Consider the following 13730-nt stretch of genomic DNA (forward strand, 5'->3'; position numbering starts at 1 on the left):
GTAGAAGCTGTAAAACGATTTCATATTGTTTAAAGAGGGAGACTGACGATGCTAAACATTAGAAACCATTTGCGCGAAATAAAAACACGGCTGAAAATGGCGAACGATGGAAAAGTGCGCAATTCAGCTGAAGACAAATAGAAAGGATTTCAGGGACCTAGTAAGGTCATAGAAGAAACCACCCGACGTTTTCATGTAATTATTGCTCTGAATTTTACAGAGATAGATGAAATCCACGTGAATAATGATTAGAAAATAAGGGTGTGCAAAGGCGCGTAAAGTAACCATCGAGAAGACTCCGATAACGAAGCAGTGTGGATTTGACGGAAGCATAAGAGATGAGATATCAGAACCAAAAATTGACAGAAGGCAAGGTTATTTTCAGCAGTATCAGTACATTCGGAAGAAACCAGTCTACCAGTCAGAAAGGGGCCCCACAATCCAACTCGAACAGCAAAAATCCTCAAGCCTTGGCCACTCACCAAAATAAAAAAGCCGCCGTACATTCAAGAAAGCAACAGGGTTTGAACTTAAGATATGTTACAGCCAAACTAAGCCGTAAACTCTTCTCTCTCCTCCACTTTCCTTGAGCCTGCTTTTTGATCACTCCGTCGCCGTCTTTGTCCTCATCTTTTTCTTCTTATTCTTATTCTTCTTCTTCTTCTTCTTCTTCTTCTTCTTCTTCTTCTCTTTCTCTCTGCTTGCGAAACGTCCGTTTCTTCGCTTCTTAAAATCTTGCATTCTTTTGTTGCTATCCATACATCCTTCGTAGATTTGCTTCACCTCTTCTCGCTATGTCCTCTTGATTATGTCATAACTAATGAGATCTCACAATTAACCATTGAGATCTAACACAAATATTGTCATGAATGCGGGCGACCAGTCCTTGGAATGTAAGTCTTTCCAAGAACTCCCCGCACCACATAATTTGAAGTAAACGCAAGAACCTTGCTTAAACAAACAATAGGTTTCATTTTGTCCAACGTAGATCAAACATATTGAACGGATATAATATATATCCACAAATCAAAGAGAAGGTTTCATTCAGAGCTCCATAAATTACACCCCCACCCCCTCCCCCTAGCTTCCTTGATGACCCCGCCCCAGAAAAAGATAAACAAAAGCGTACGTTACCAAGGTCTTCGTTGAAGTTTCCTTCTCTTTTTTCTCTCAAGTCCCGCCTCACAACCATCGTGTCCTTAGCATCTCTTCTCCTGGCGTAGATCAGCACTTACAATGATCCCAAGTGAAGTCTTGCACTTGATATTTCTGAGAACAACAAACTTAGATGAATAGCATAGAAATGAAGAAGCTGTAGTTCATACAATGAAATTAATTGAGGCATACCAGTGAGGTGTTTTGTTTACTGTAGCACTGTTATGTACAAAGATGTTCCTACTTTCTAGATAGTGCATGAAATCTATGTGCGACCATTTACTGTAGCCGACTATTATGCTGTACAAAGCTGTTCTTACTGTTTAGCAAGGGGATGTAATCTAACTATTAGTAACAATACTGGCAGCTTTTTCTAACCGAGTTTAGCCAGACGCCTTTGAAACATGTGCTTTGCTTTCACCAATTCCAAATTCATCCTGAAAATCACTCGGGGCGTAAAATATACTAAATTTGATGGAAAAAACCGAAGAACAATTTGCACAGAAGATGAACTGTTTCCCCATAATCAAGAACTGAGATGGATGTTCATAATTAATAACAAACTTATACCTGAAGATACAATGCAGCCGTTAGGTCCGAACTCTGAGCCGAAATCTTCCCCATTCCTCAATATTTTTCCCCAGGTTCTGGTACTCGTGTCATTGACTGTTTTTCATCTTGACTTGCACTTCATAAACACCAAGGCTTGCGTAACGTTGGTGGCTTGACGGTTGCACTAGCAACGATCCCAAGTGAAGGATTTTAAGTCTCTCCAAGAACTCCCGCACCGCTGAATTTGAAGTAAAACCAAGAACATTGCTTAAACAAACAATAGTTTTCGTTATGTCCAACGTAGATCGAAGCAGTTTTGAACGGATATAATATACTACCACAAATTTAAGAGGAGAGCTCCATAAAAAACCAATTCAAATTTTCAACCTGAAGATCACTCGGTGCGTAAATATATTAAATTTATTGCAAAAATTCAGAGAACAATATTTCAAACTATGAAAATGTTTTCCAATAATCAAAGAATGAGATGAATATTCTCTCCCAACTGTGAAAAGAAAAGAATTGTGAAAACATTACTCTTTTAAGTATTTGGTGAAGTACTCAGAGCGGACAAGGTTCCCTGAATTTGAACTGAAGGAAAACGCTGAGCCCAAGCAACTTTTTCATACAACCGCCTCTTGTAGTCCAAACTTTTCCTTTAATTCAGTAAGTAAGTAATAAAGCTACAATTAAAACGTTACGATTATGTTTATTTTCTCGATCGACGTTGAACTTCAATTTGTCGTGAACGTGTTTGAACACACATGAACTACACCAACCACAAAATGCGTAAGCTGTTCATAGTTTCCTTAGCGCAATATAACGAGGCAACAGATTTAGAATAAAGAAATCTATTAATAATAACAAACTTATACCTTAAGTTCCAATGTAGCCGTTAGGTCCCAACTCTGAAACGAAATCTTCTCCATTGCACCTTATATTTCTCCAGGTTCTGGTACTCGGGTCACTGACTGTTTTTCATCTTGACTTGCACTTCATAAACACCAAGGTTTGACGTATCTTTGCCGGCTTGACGTTTTCTTTTTTTTTTTTTTATCTCCAGTTCTTTTGTTTTCTCTCTTTTTTCCTTCCGCACGTTTCCTCCACATTTTTGACAGTTGTCATCCTCTTTATCTTGTCCTTCCTTTCTTCTTAGATTTTCTTCACCATCTTTCAGTTTCCATTCATGTCCTCTTCGGTTTGTCATAACCATCTAACTATATTTTCTTACTTTACAAATGCACGCGACCAGCCCCTGGAATGCAAATCTTTCCAACAACTCCCGCACCGCTGAATTTTACGTAATGAATATGGCCTAAACTAACAGTTTACATTCTCTCTAAATTTCAAGGCAAATACGCTCGACCAGCCCATGGAATATCTAATATTCCATGGACCCCCGCGTCTCTTAACTAACATGATTAACGATACTTTTAAGGTTGAAAAATAAGTTTATGTTACCCACAAAATTAAACCCAGTGACCCTTCTTTAGGAAACAGTGCAAGCTGATGAACTCTACATTAATATGCTATAAACAACTAGTGTATGGTCTAAAGGAAGTGCGTGTTATAAGTTAGTCATCAACACCAAAGTATTGTTGAGTATAAATGATGCTACAAGAAGCAATAGGCGGCCGACTGCGTTAACATAATGATAAAACACGAGATAATAGCAATCATGATTAGTGAAAAACTTCAACATATAAGAAATCGGTAGAACGTAATGACAATAACGAGTCCGTGTTATACCAACCACCCATTCAGCAGAAAAGGTACGTAAAATGGCAATATACGGAAGAACCAGAACGTCCGTTATCCTTAATACTATCGCTAGTTACTGATCAAAGGACGAGAAAAAGAACGAAAGGCTGAAAACAGCATACCAAAAGAGACTGAAGAGACAAAAGGCAAAACTTTTGCGCCGCAAAATTACGCATGATGGTGCATGAATGTCGAATCATATTCGGCCTCATGCTTCGAACCAAGAGAGTAATGCTTGCTTTCTCTCTTGCTTTAGCTCAACCAACGAGAACAAAGTTTATATTCAGGCTGGTGAGTATGTCTGCTTGAACGCTGACAACAAAGGAAAAGTTCACACACCTCCCGGGTCCTGTGTAATTAAACTAAACTGATTTCGTCCTAAAAGAATGTTTTTTGCACAGTTCCACCTCGTTGTAATTGTCATTTTCTCATGAGAGGGAAGGCACATCTCAAAAAGCACTCTTCTAACTTAGGCCACCTTCATGATAAACCAAAGTTCAAAAGCGTTTCATGAAACGCATCTTCACCCCGAAAAATACTATCAACATGAAGCAAAACTATCAAAAACGAGATAAGCCCATTTACTTCTCACTAAGTATTCAAACCAGCCGGTGTCATGATACCATCTGGCCTGTTGTACTCAGTATAAAGCGTTCAAGCACACAGTGTCCGATCCCTCATGCCTATATTATTCAGGAAGAGGACCCAAAGGATTGGACTACAGAAAAATCTGAATGGATTTTTGCCTTGATTGGCTCGCCCCAGTGGCAGAGGAAATTCTGCTACTGGGCTGAAGCCATTATCGATCGCGACATGCAAAAAGCGCAAAAAGGCGGCAATCGAACGGTAGCAAAGCCAACGTGTGACGAAAAGCAAAAATGAACTCAGAAAAAGAAAGACGAAAAGTCAATTAGCAGCCAATCCGTCAAAAAGGCATTATCGCGCGCGACGTGCACTGAAAAGGCGCAAAAAGGCGCCAATCGAATGGTAGCGAAGGTTCCGTTGGACGAAAAACAAAAAAGAACCCGGGAAAAGAAAGTCGAAAAGCCAATTAGCAGCCAATCCGTAAAAAACCCAAATGATCAAAACGAAAAGAAGAAAAAGTAAGGCGGTAATCGAATGGTAGTTAAACCACCGTGTGAAGAAAAGCAAAAATGAACTCAGAAAAAGAAAGTCCAAAAATCAATTACCAGCCAATCCGTCAAAGAGCCAACCAGTCTAAAAAACAAAACGATGAAGCTGAAAAGTAGAAAAAGAAAAAATATCGGAGATCGATTGTATTAAACGGATAAAATATTCTACTACATATTAATAAAAAGGGTCCATTCAGAGCTCATTAATTTACCCCCCTTAATTAACCCTGCCCCAGTAAATATAAGAAAAACCGTACAATACCAAGACCATAAAAGGTCTTGGTGGAGCTTTCTTTCTTTTCTCGCTCTTATCCAAACCATGTCCTTAGGATTTCTTTTCCTGGTGAAGATCGCCAATTCCCAAGTGAAGTCTTGACTTGATCTCTTTTTTTTCTGATAAGAGAAAATTACATTAGAAATTGATATTTCTGCAAAGGCCCAAACGCTAATTATACACGCACTACTGTCATACTACCAAGGCAACAGTACATAAAACTAACGGCAAGTTTTTGAAACAAACAGCACTTTATTTTGAGTTGTAGTAAGATTGAGTAACATAGTTCGAACCAGAGATGAGAATACAAAATCGGTCTAACAAAAACATCTTCGATCAATAATACGCGCGACCAATCCTTGGAATGTAAGTCTTTCTAAGAACTCCCGCACCGCTGAATTTTAAGTAAACCAAGAACATTGCATAAACAAACAATAGTTTTCGTTATGTCCAACGTAGATCGAACGTATCAAGCGGATGTAATTTCAATATTTTTAATTTATTTCCACAAACAAGAGACGTTTCCATTCGGAGCTCCTTAATTAACAAAGCCCCAGAAAAAGATAAACAAAAGTCTCAGTTACCATGACCTTCGTCGAAGTTTCCTTTTCTTTTCTTTTCTCTCTCTCTCTGTAGTGTTGGTTCACAGCCATCATGTCCTTGTGATCCCTTACTCGCAATGATCCCAAGTGAAGTCTTGCACTTGATATTTCTGAGAAAGATAAACTTAGATGTTTATCACAGAAATTTAGAAGCTTTAGTTCCTACAATGAAATTAATCGAGGCATACCACTGACATGTTTGGCTGCTTAAAACAATTAGTAACAATACTGGCAGTTTTTTCTGACCGAGTTTAGCCAGACGTCTTTGAAATGTGTGCTTTGTTTTCACCAATTCAAATTTTCATCCTGAATTTCACTCTGTGCGTAAAATATACTAAATTTGTAGGAAAACTCCGAAGAACAATATCCCAAAATATGAAACTGTTTCCCAATAATCAAAAAATTAAATGGATATTCTCCCTGAACTGTGAAAACAATATGCCTTGATAACATTACTCTTTTTAATATTTTGTGAAGTACTCAGAGCGGATAACTGGCTTCCTGAATTTGAACTGAAGGCAAACGCTGAGCCCAGGAATTTTTTCATACAACCGCCTCCTGTATGCTAAACTTTTTTTCTTCCACTCAGTAAGCAAGTAAAGCTACCATAAAGACGTTTCGATTGTGCTAAATTTTATTAATCGTCATTGAACTTCAGTTTGTCGTCAACGTGTTTGAACACACGTGAAGTACACTAACCACAAAATGAGTAAGCTATTCATAACCCAATATAAAGAAGTAACAGATTTAAAACAAAGATATCTATAATTAATAACAAACTTATACCTTAAATTACAATGTAGCTGTTAGGTCCGAGCTCTAAGCCGCAATCTTCCTCCTGATTATTCTCCAGCTTCTGGTACTTGTAATGTCACTGACTGTTTTTCATCTTGACTTGCACTTCATAAACATCAAGAATTGTCGTCACTTTGGCGGCTTGACGGTTTCTTTTTTCTTGATCTCCAGTTCTTTTGTTTTCCTTCTTTCTCCTTTCCTTGCGTTTCCTCCACATTCTTGAGAGTTTTCATCCTCTTTATCTTGTCCTTCCTTTCTTCTTAGATTTTCTTCACCTCCTTTCAGTTTCCGTACATGTCCTCTTCGGTTTGTCATAACCATCTAACTAAATTGTCTTACTTTGCAAATGCGCACGACCAGCCCCTGGAATGCAAGTCTTTCCAAGAACTCCCGCACCGCTGAATGTTACGTCAACGTATGAACATGGCTTACACTAACAGTCTACATTCTTTCTAAATTTCTAGACAAATACGCGCGATCAACCCATAGAATATCTAATATTCCATGAACCCCCGCGTCTCTTTACTAATTTTAAGGTTCTAAAATAAGTTTATGTTACCCGCAAAATTAAACCCAATAACCCTTCTTTTGGAAACAACTAGTGTATGGTCTAAAGAAAGTGCGAGTTATAAGTTAGTCATTAACACCAAAGTATTATTGAGTATAAATGATGCTATAAGTATGCAGCCGACTGCGTAAACATTATGATAAACCACGTGCTTATAACAATCATGATTAGTGAAAAACGTGAACAAATAAGAAATCGGAAGAAAGTAATGACAATAACGAGTCCGTGTTATACCAACCACCCACTCCGTAGAAAAGGTACGTAAAAATTGCAATATACGGAAGAACCAGAACGTCCGCTATTCTCAATACTATCGCTAGTTACTGATCAAAGGATGAAAAAGAATCGGCGAGAAAAATCATCAACGGGCTGAATACAGCATACCAACAGAGACCGACGAAACAACAAGCCGAAATTCTGCAAAATACGCATGATGGTGCATGAATGTCGAATCATATTCGGCCTCATGCTTTGACCCAAGAGAGTAATGCTTGCTTAGCTCAACCAACGAGAACAAAGTTTTTTTCAGGCTGGTGAGTATGTCCACTTGAACGCTGACAATAAAGGAAAAGTACGATTATCTGCCGGCTCCTGTGCAATAAAACTAAACTGATTTCGTCCTAAAAGAATTTGGTTGTTGCACAGTTCCCACCTCGTTGCAATATTTGTTTTCTCATGAAAGGGAAGGCACATCTAAAACAACACTCTTCCAACTGAGGCCACCTTCATGATAAACCAAAGTTCAAAAGCGCTTCATGAAACGCACTTTAACCTCGAAAAATACTATCAACATGAAAGAAAACTATCGAAAAGGAAAGTACTAAATAAACCCATTTACTTCCCACTAAGTACTCAAACCAGCTGGTGTCAGGAGACCATCTGGCCTGATGTACTCAGTATAAAGCGTTTAAGCACACAGTGTCCGATCCCTCGTGTCCGCTTCATTCAGGAAGAGGACCCGAAGGATTGGACTACGAAAATATCTGAATAGACCTTTACCCTGATTAACTCATCTCAGTGGCAGAGGAAATTCTGCTTCTGGGCTGAAGCCATTATCGATCGCGACATGCAAAAAGCGCAAAAAGGCGGCAATCGAACGGTAGCGAAGCCAACGTGTGACGAAAACCAAAAATATACTCAGAAAAAGAAAGTGGAAAAGTCAATGCAACCAATCCATCGAAAAGCCATTATTGCAGGCGACGCGCAAAAAGCGCAAAAAGGTGTCAATCGAACGGTAGCGAAGTCAACGTGTGACGAAAAGGAAAAATAAACTCAGAAAAAGAAAGTCGGAAAGCCAATTAGCAACCAATCCGTTGAAAAGCCAATCAGTCTAAAAAACCAAACGATCAAGACAAAAAGAAGAAAGAAGGAAGGCGGTAATCGAACGGTAGCACGAAAGCAAAAATGACCTCAGGAAAAGAAAGTTGAAAAGCCAATTAGCAGCCAATCCATCGAAAAGCCAATCAGTCTAAAAAAAGGCGTCAATCGAACGGTAGCGAAGTCGATGTGTGACGAAAAACAAAAATGAACGCGGGAAAAGAAAGTTGAAAAGCCAATTAGCAGCCAATCCGTCGAAAAGTCAATCAGTCTAAAAGACCAAACGATGAAGCCGAAAAGAAGAAAAAGAAAAAATATCGGAGATCGAACGTATTCAACGGATAAAATAAACTACTACATATTAATAAAAAAAAAAAAAAGGGTCCATTCGGAGCTCATTAATTTACCCCCCTCAATTAACCCCTGCCCCAGTAAGAGATAAGAAAAACCGTACAATACCAAGACCATAAAAGGCCCTCATGGAGCTTTCTTTGTTTTGTCTCTCTTATCCAAACCATGTCCTTAGGATTTCTTTTCCTGGTGAAGATGGCCAGCTGCGATTTTCCCAAGTGAAGTCTTGTATTTGATCTTTTTTTCTGATAAGATAAATTTAAATTGAAAATTGAGATTTCCGCAAAGGCCCACACATTGCTCTTGTACTTCCAAGACAACAGTATATAAAACAAACGGCGATTTGTAAATCAAAGAGCACAATATTTTGAGTTATAGTCAGATTGGAAAACATGTTTCCACAGAACCTATCGTCTTCAGTTCCATTACAAATTATCAGAATTGGTGTTATGTTAGAATGAATTAAGACAATTGATATCACGGTTTACCAAAGCCAATAGGATGACGGACTAACGAACTTATAAAGCAGTACTAAAGATAACAGCTACAATAACTGGAGGTGAGAACACAATAGCATCCAAAAACTTTGCTATCCATTATACACCACACCACACAAACACAGCGAGCATGGATAGAGTTTGGATAGGAATGTAAGTCTTTCCAATTAAAGAGGAGGTTCCATTCAGAGCTCCATAAATTCCCTCTTCCCCGTAATGAACCCTTCCCCAGAAAAAAAAAATCAATAAAAGCCTTGGTTACCAAGGTCTTCTTCAAGGTTTCCTTTTCTTTTTTCTCTCTAGTCCTGCCTCACAACCATCATGTCCTTATGATCTCTTCTCCTGGCGAAGATGAGCTCTCGCAATGATCCCAGGGGAAGTCTTGCACTTGATACTTCTGAGAACAACAAACTTAGATGAATGTCATAGAAATGAATAAGCTGTAGTTCCCTACAATGAAATTGATTGAGGCACACCAGTGAGGTGTTTTGTTTACTGTACCACTGTTATGCTGTACAAAGATATTCCTATTTTTTAGCCAGTGCATGTAATCTATGTGTGACCATTTACTGTAGCCGACAATTGTGCTGTACAAAGCTGTTCCTACTGTTTACCAGGTGGGTGTAATCTAACTATTAGTAACAATACTAGCAGTTTTTTCTAACCAAGCTTAGCCAGACGCCTTTGAAACGTACTTTGCTTTCACCAATTCCAACATTCATCCTGAAGATCACTCGGTGCGTAAAATGTACTAAATTTGGTGAAAAAAAAACGAAGAACAATTCGCCACAAGATGACCTTTTTCCCAATAATAAAGAAATGCGATGGATGATCATAATTAATAATAAACTTTTACCTTAAGTTACAATGTAGCCGTTAGGTCTAAACTCTGAGCAGCAATCCTCTCCATTCCGCCATATTTTTCTCCAGCTTCTGGTACTTGTAATGTTACTGTCTGTTTTTCATCTTGACTTGCACTTCATAAACACTAAGGGTTGTCGAAACTTTGGCGGCTTGATGGTTTCCTTTTTCTTGATCTTCAGTTGTTTTGTTCTCTTTCTTTCTTCCTTCTGCACGTTTCCTCCACATTCTTGAGAATTGTCATCCTCTTTATCTTCTCCTTCCTTTCTTCTAAGATTTTCTTCACCTTCTTCCAGTTTCCATACATGTCCTCTTCGGTTTGTCATAACCATCTAACTAAATTGTCTTACTTTACAAATGCGCGCGACCACCCCCTGGAATGCAAGTCTTTCCACGAACTCCCGCACCGTCAAGTAATGAACATGGCTTAAACTAACAGTTTACATTCTTTCTAAATTTCTAGGCAAATACGCGCGACCAGCCCATGGAATGTCTAATATTCCATGCACCCCCGCCTCTCTTAACTAACATGATTAACAATACTTTTAAGGTTGAAAAATAAGTTTATGTCACCCGCAAAATTAAAGACAATAACCCAACTTTAGGAAACGGTATAAGGTCATGAACTCTACATTAATATGATATAAACTACTAGTATATGGCCTAAAGATAGTGCGTGTTATAAGTTAGTCATCAACACCAAAGCACTTTTGAATATAAATGATACTGTAAGTATTACTGAAGCAATAGGCGGCCGACTGCGTTAACATTATGATAAACCACGTGCTTATAACAATCATGATTAGTGAAAAACGTGAACAAATAAGAAATCGGAAGACAATAATGACAAGAACGAGTCCGTGTTATACCAACCACTCACTCAGTAGAAAAGGTACGTAAAAATGGCAATGTACGGAAGAACCAAAACATCCGCTATCCTCAATACTATCGCTAGTTACTGATCAAAGTACGAAAAACAATCGAATCCACGAGAAAAAGGATCGAAAGGATGAAAACAACATACCAGCAGAGACCAACGAGACAACAAGGGGAAATTCTGCACCGCAAAATTACGCATGATCATTGATGGTGCATGAATGTCGAATCATATTCGGCCTCATGCTTTGAACCAAGAGAGTAATGCTTCCTTTCTCTCTTGCTTAAGCTCAACCAACGAGAACAAAGTTTATTCAGGCTGGTGAGTATGTCTGCTTGAACGCTAACAGAATCACCTGCCGGGTCCTGTGCAATTAAACTAAACTGATTTTGTCCTAAAATAATTTGGTTGTTGCACAGTTCCCACCTCGTTGTAATTTTTATTTTCCCATAAAAGGGAAGGCACGTCTAAAAAAAGCACTCTTCCAACTGAGGCCACCTTCATGATAAACCAAAGTTCAAAAGCGCTTCATGAAACGCACCTTCACCCCGAAAAATACTATCAACATGAAGGAAAACTATCGAAAACGAAAGTACTAAATAATCCCATTTACTTCCCACTAAGTACTCAAACCAGCTGGTGTCAGGATACCATCTGGCCTGTTGTACTCAGTATAAAGCGTTCAAGCACACAGTGTCCGATCCCTCGTGTCCGCTTCATTCAGGAAGAGGACCCGAAGGATTGAACTACAGAAAAATCTGAATGGACCTTTACCCTGATTGGCTCGCCGCAGTGGCAGAGGAAATTCTGCTACTGGGCTGAAGCCATTATCGCACGTGACATGCAAAAAGCGCAAAAAGGCGGTAACCGAACGGTAGCGAAGCCAACGTGTGAATAAAAGCAAAAATGAACACAGAGAAAGACAGTCGAAAAGTCAGTTAGCAGGCAATCTATCGAAAGGCCATTATCGCGCGCGACGTGCAAAAAGCGCAAAAAAGGCGAGAATCGAATGGTAGCGAAGCCAACATGTGACGAAAACCAAAAATGAACTGAGGAAAAGAAAGTCGAAAAGCCAATTAGCAGCCAATCCGTCGAAAAGCCAATCAGTCTAAACAACCAAACGATCAAGACGAAAAGAAGAAAAAAGAAGGCGGCAATCGAACGGTAGCGAAGCCAACATGTGACGAAAAGGAAAAATGAACTCAGGAAAAGAAAGTTGAAAAGCCAATTAGCAGCCAATCCGTCGAAAAGCCAGTTAGTCTAAAAAAAAACCAAGCGATGAAGCTGAAAAGAAGAAAAAGAAAAAATATCGGAGATCGAACGTATTCAGCGGATAAAATAAACTACTACATATTAATAAAAAGGGTCCATTCAGAGCTCATTAATTAACCCCCCTTAATTAACCCTGCCCCAGTCAAAGATGAGAAAAACCGTACAATACCAAGACCATAAAGGTCTTCGTGGAGCTTTCTTTGTTTTGTCTCTCTTATCCAAACCATGTCCTTAGGATTTCTTTTCCTGGTAAAGATGGCCAGTTGCGAATTTCCCAAGTGAAGTCTTGTACTTGATCTTTTTTCTGATAAGAGAAAATGAAATTGAAAATTAAGATTTCCGTAAAGGCCCACACACTGCTCTCATACTACCAACACAACAGTATATAACACAAACGGCGATTTTTAAATCAAAGAGCACAATATTTTGAGTTATAGTTAGATTGGAAAACATGTTTCCACAGAACCTATCATCTTCAGTTCCATCACAAATTATCAGAATTAGTGTTATGTTTGAATAAATTAAGACAATTGATATCATGGTTTACCAAAGCCAATAGATGATTAACGAAATTATAAAGCCGTATACAGATAACAAGAATAAAATAACAATAACCGGAGGTGAGAAATCAAAAGCATCCAAAAACTTTGCTATACACCACAATACGCAAACAGCGAGCATGGATAGGGATGTAAGTCTTTTCAAGTTTGGATAGAGTTTCAATCTGAAAATGTACACATAAATAATATTTGGCTGTGCAGAAATCTTGCTCAATTAAAACGTAAAAATGATATTTTTTATTGTAAAGCTAAAGACTGCAATCTTGTCCTTTGATCAAAATTCTTTCGTGAATTCATCGTGCAGGGACGTTTTCCACGAACATGTTGGGAACTACGCTAATCACAGAATACCGAAACGTTTCGTAGTTTCGAGTTAAATTACATTGCGTAGTAAAAGATTTAAAATTAAAAATATCTTAAAGAAACTTACCTTAAGTTATAAAGTAACTGTTTTCTGAAAACGTCAGTGTAGTAAATATCCACGTTCGTCATTTTGTTTTCCGGGCCGCCGGCCGCATAATGTCACTGAGTGCGTTTCATCTTGAAACATTTTGCAGAAAATAGATACCACAGTTGTATATTTGGCGGCTTGAGAGGGTTTCCTTCTGCTCCAAGATAGTCTTGAGGAGAACATATTCGAGCAATATAAAAAAACAAATATTTGAGACAAGACTAAATAAAAAACTTTAGCGCTCTCGCACTTCGCAGGCAAGTATGTGAACAATTGTTCGCTCACCTTGTTTCCACCGAAGTTGTTTCTGAAGTTCTTTCCCTTCTTCTGTACTTTAAAGTATTTGCAGCCATGTAAAAGGCTTTTATCAGTCTTTTGACGGCGAAAAAGCAATAATTTTTGTACTTTTACAGCGTAAAATAAATCTTAGAGCTGCTTCGCTCGCCAAGTGTGAAGCCGTTAACTAATTAAAAATGCGGTGCGAACTGCGAACGGTGTGTGAAAATGGCGCCAAAAATTAAAGCGTGTGATCCATGTGTTATCTGATTGGTTCCCAACCTCTTAGCCTTTTTCCTATTGGTCAATTAGTGACAGTTAAATGCCAAACCATTATTTCTACGAACACCAAGGGGCGCTTGAGGGAATTTCAAATAGACTTCAACGTCAACGGCATAATTATAATTAAACTTTCAATGACAACAACA

At 38.6% G+C, this 13730-nt stretch overlaps 2 long non-coding RNA genes across 2 annotated transcripts; both read right to left on the reverse strand.

The window, feature by feature from the left end:
• Positions 1-1129: 1129 nt before the first annotated feature.
• LOC146452752 (uncharacterized) lies at positions 1130-3292 on the reverse strand. The gene is made up of 3 exons (XR_014859699.1): positions 2583-3292; positions 1726-1945; positions 1130-1269 (listed from the first exon to the last, which is right to left on the reverse strand). It is a non-coding gene; the product is annotated as an uncharacterized LOC146452752 (long non-coding RNA).
• Positions 3293-12116: 8824 nt separating this feature from the next.
• LOC146452753 (uncharacterized) lies at positions 12117-13452 on the reverse strand. Its single transcript, XR_014859655.1, has 3 exons — positions 13312-13452; positions 13006-13195; positions 12117-12319 (listed from the first exon to the last, which is right to left on the reverse strand). It is a non-coding gene; the product is annotated as an uncharacterized LOC146452753 (long non-coding RNA).
• Between the last annotated feature and the right edge of the window lie 278 nt (positions 13453-13730).

This window comes from Pavona decussata, unplaced genomic scaffold (assembly GCF_977016875.1).
Source record: "Pavona decussata unplaced genomic scaffold, jaPavDecu1.1 SCAFFOLD_366, whole genome shotgun sequence".
NCBI classification, from domain to species: Eukaryota; Metazoa; Cnidaria; class Anthozoa; order Scleractinia; family Agariciidae; genus Pavona; species Pavona decussata.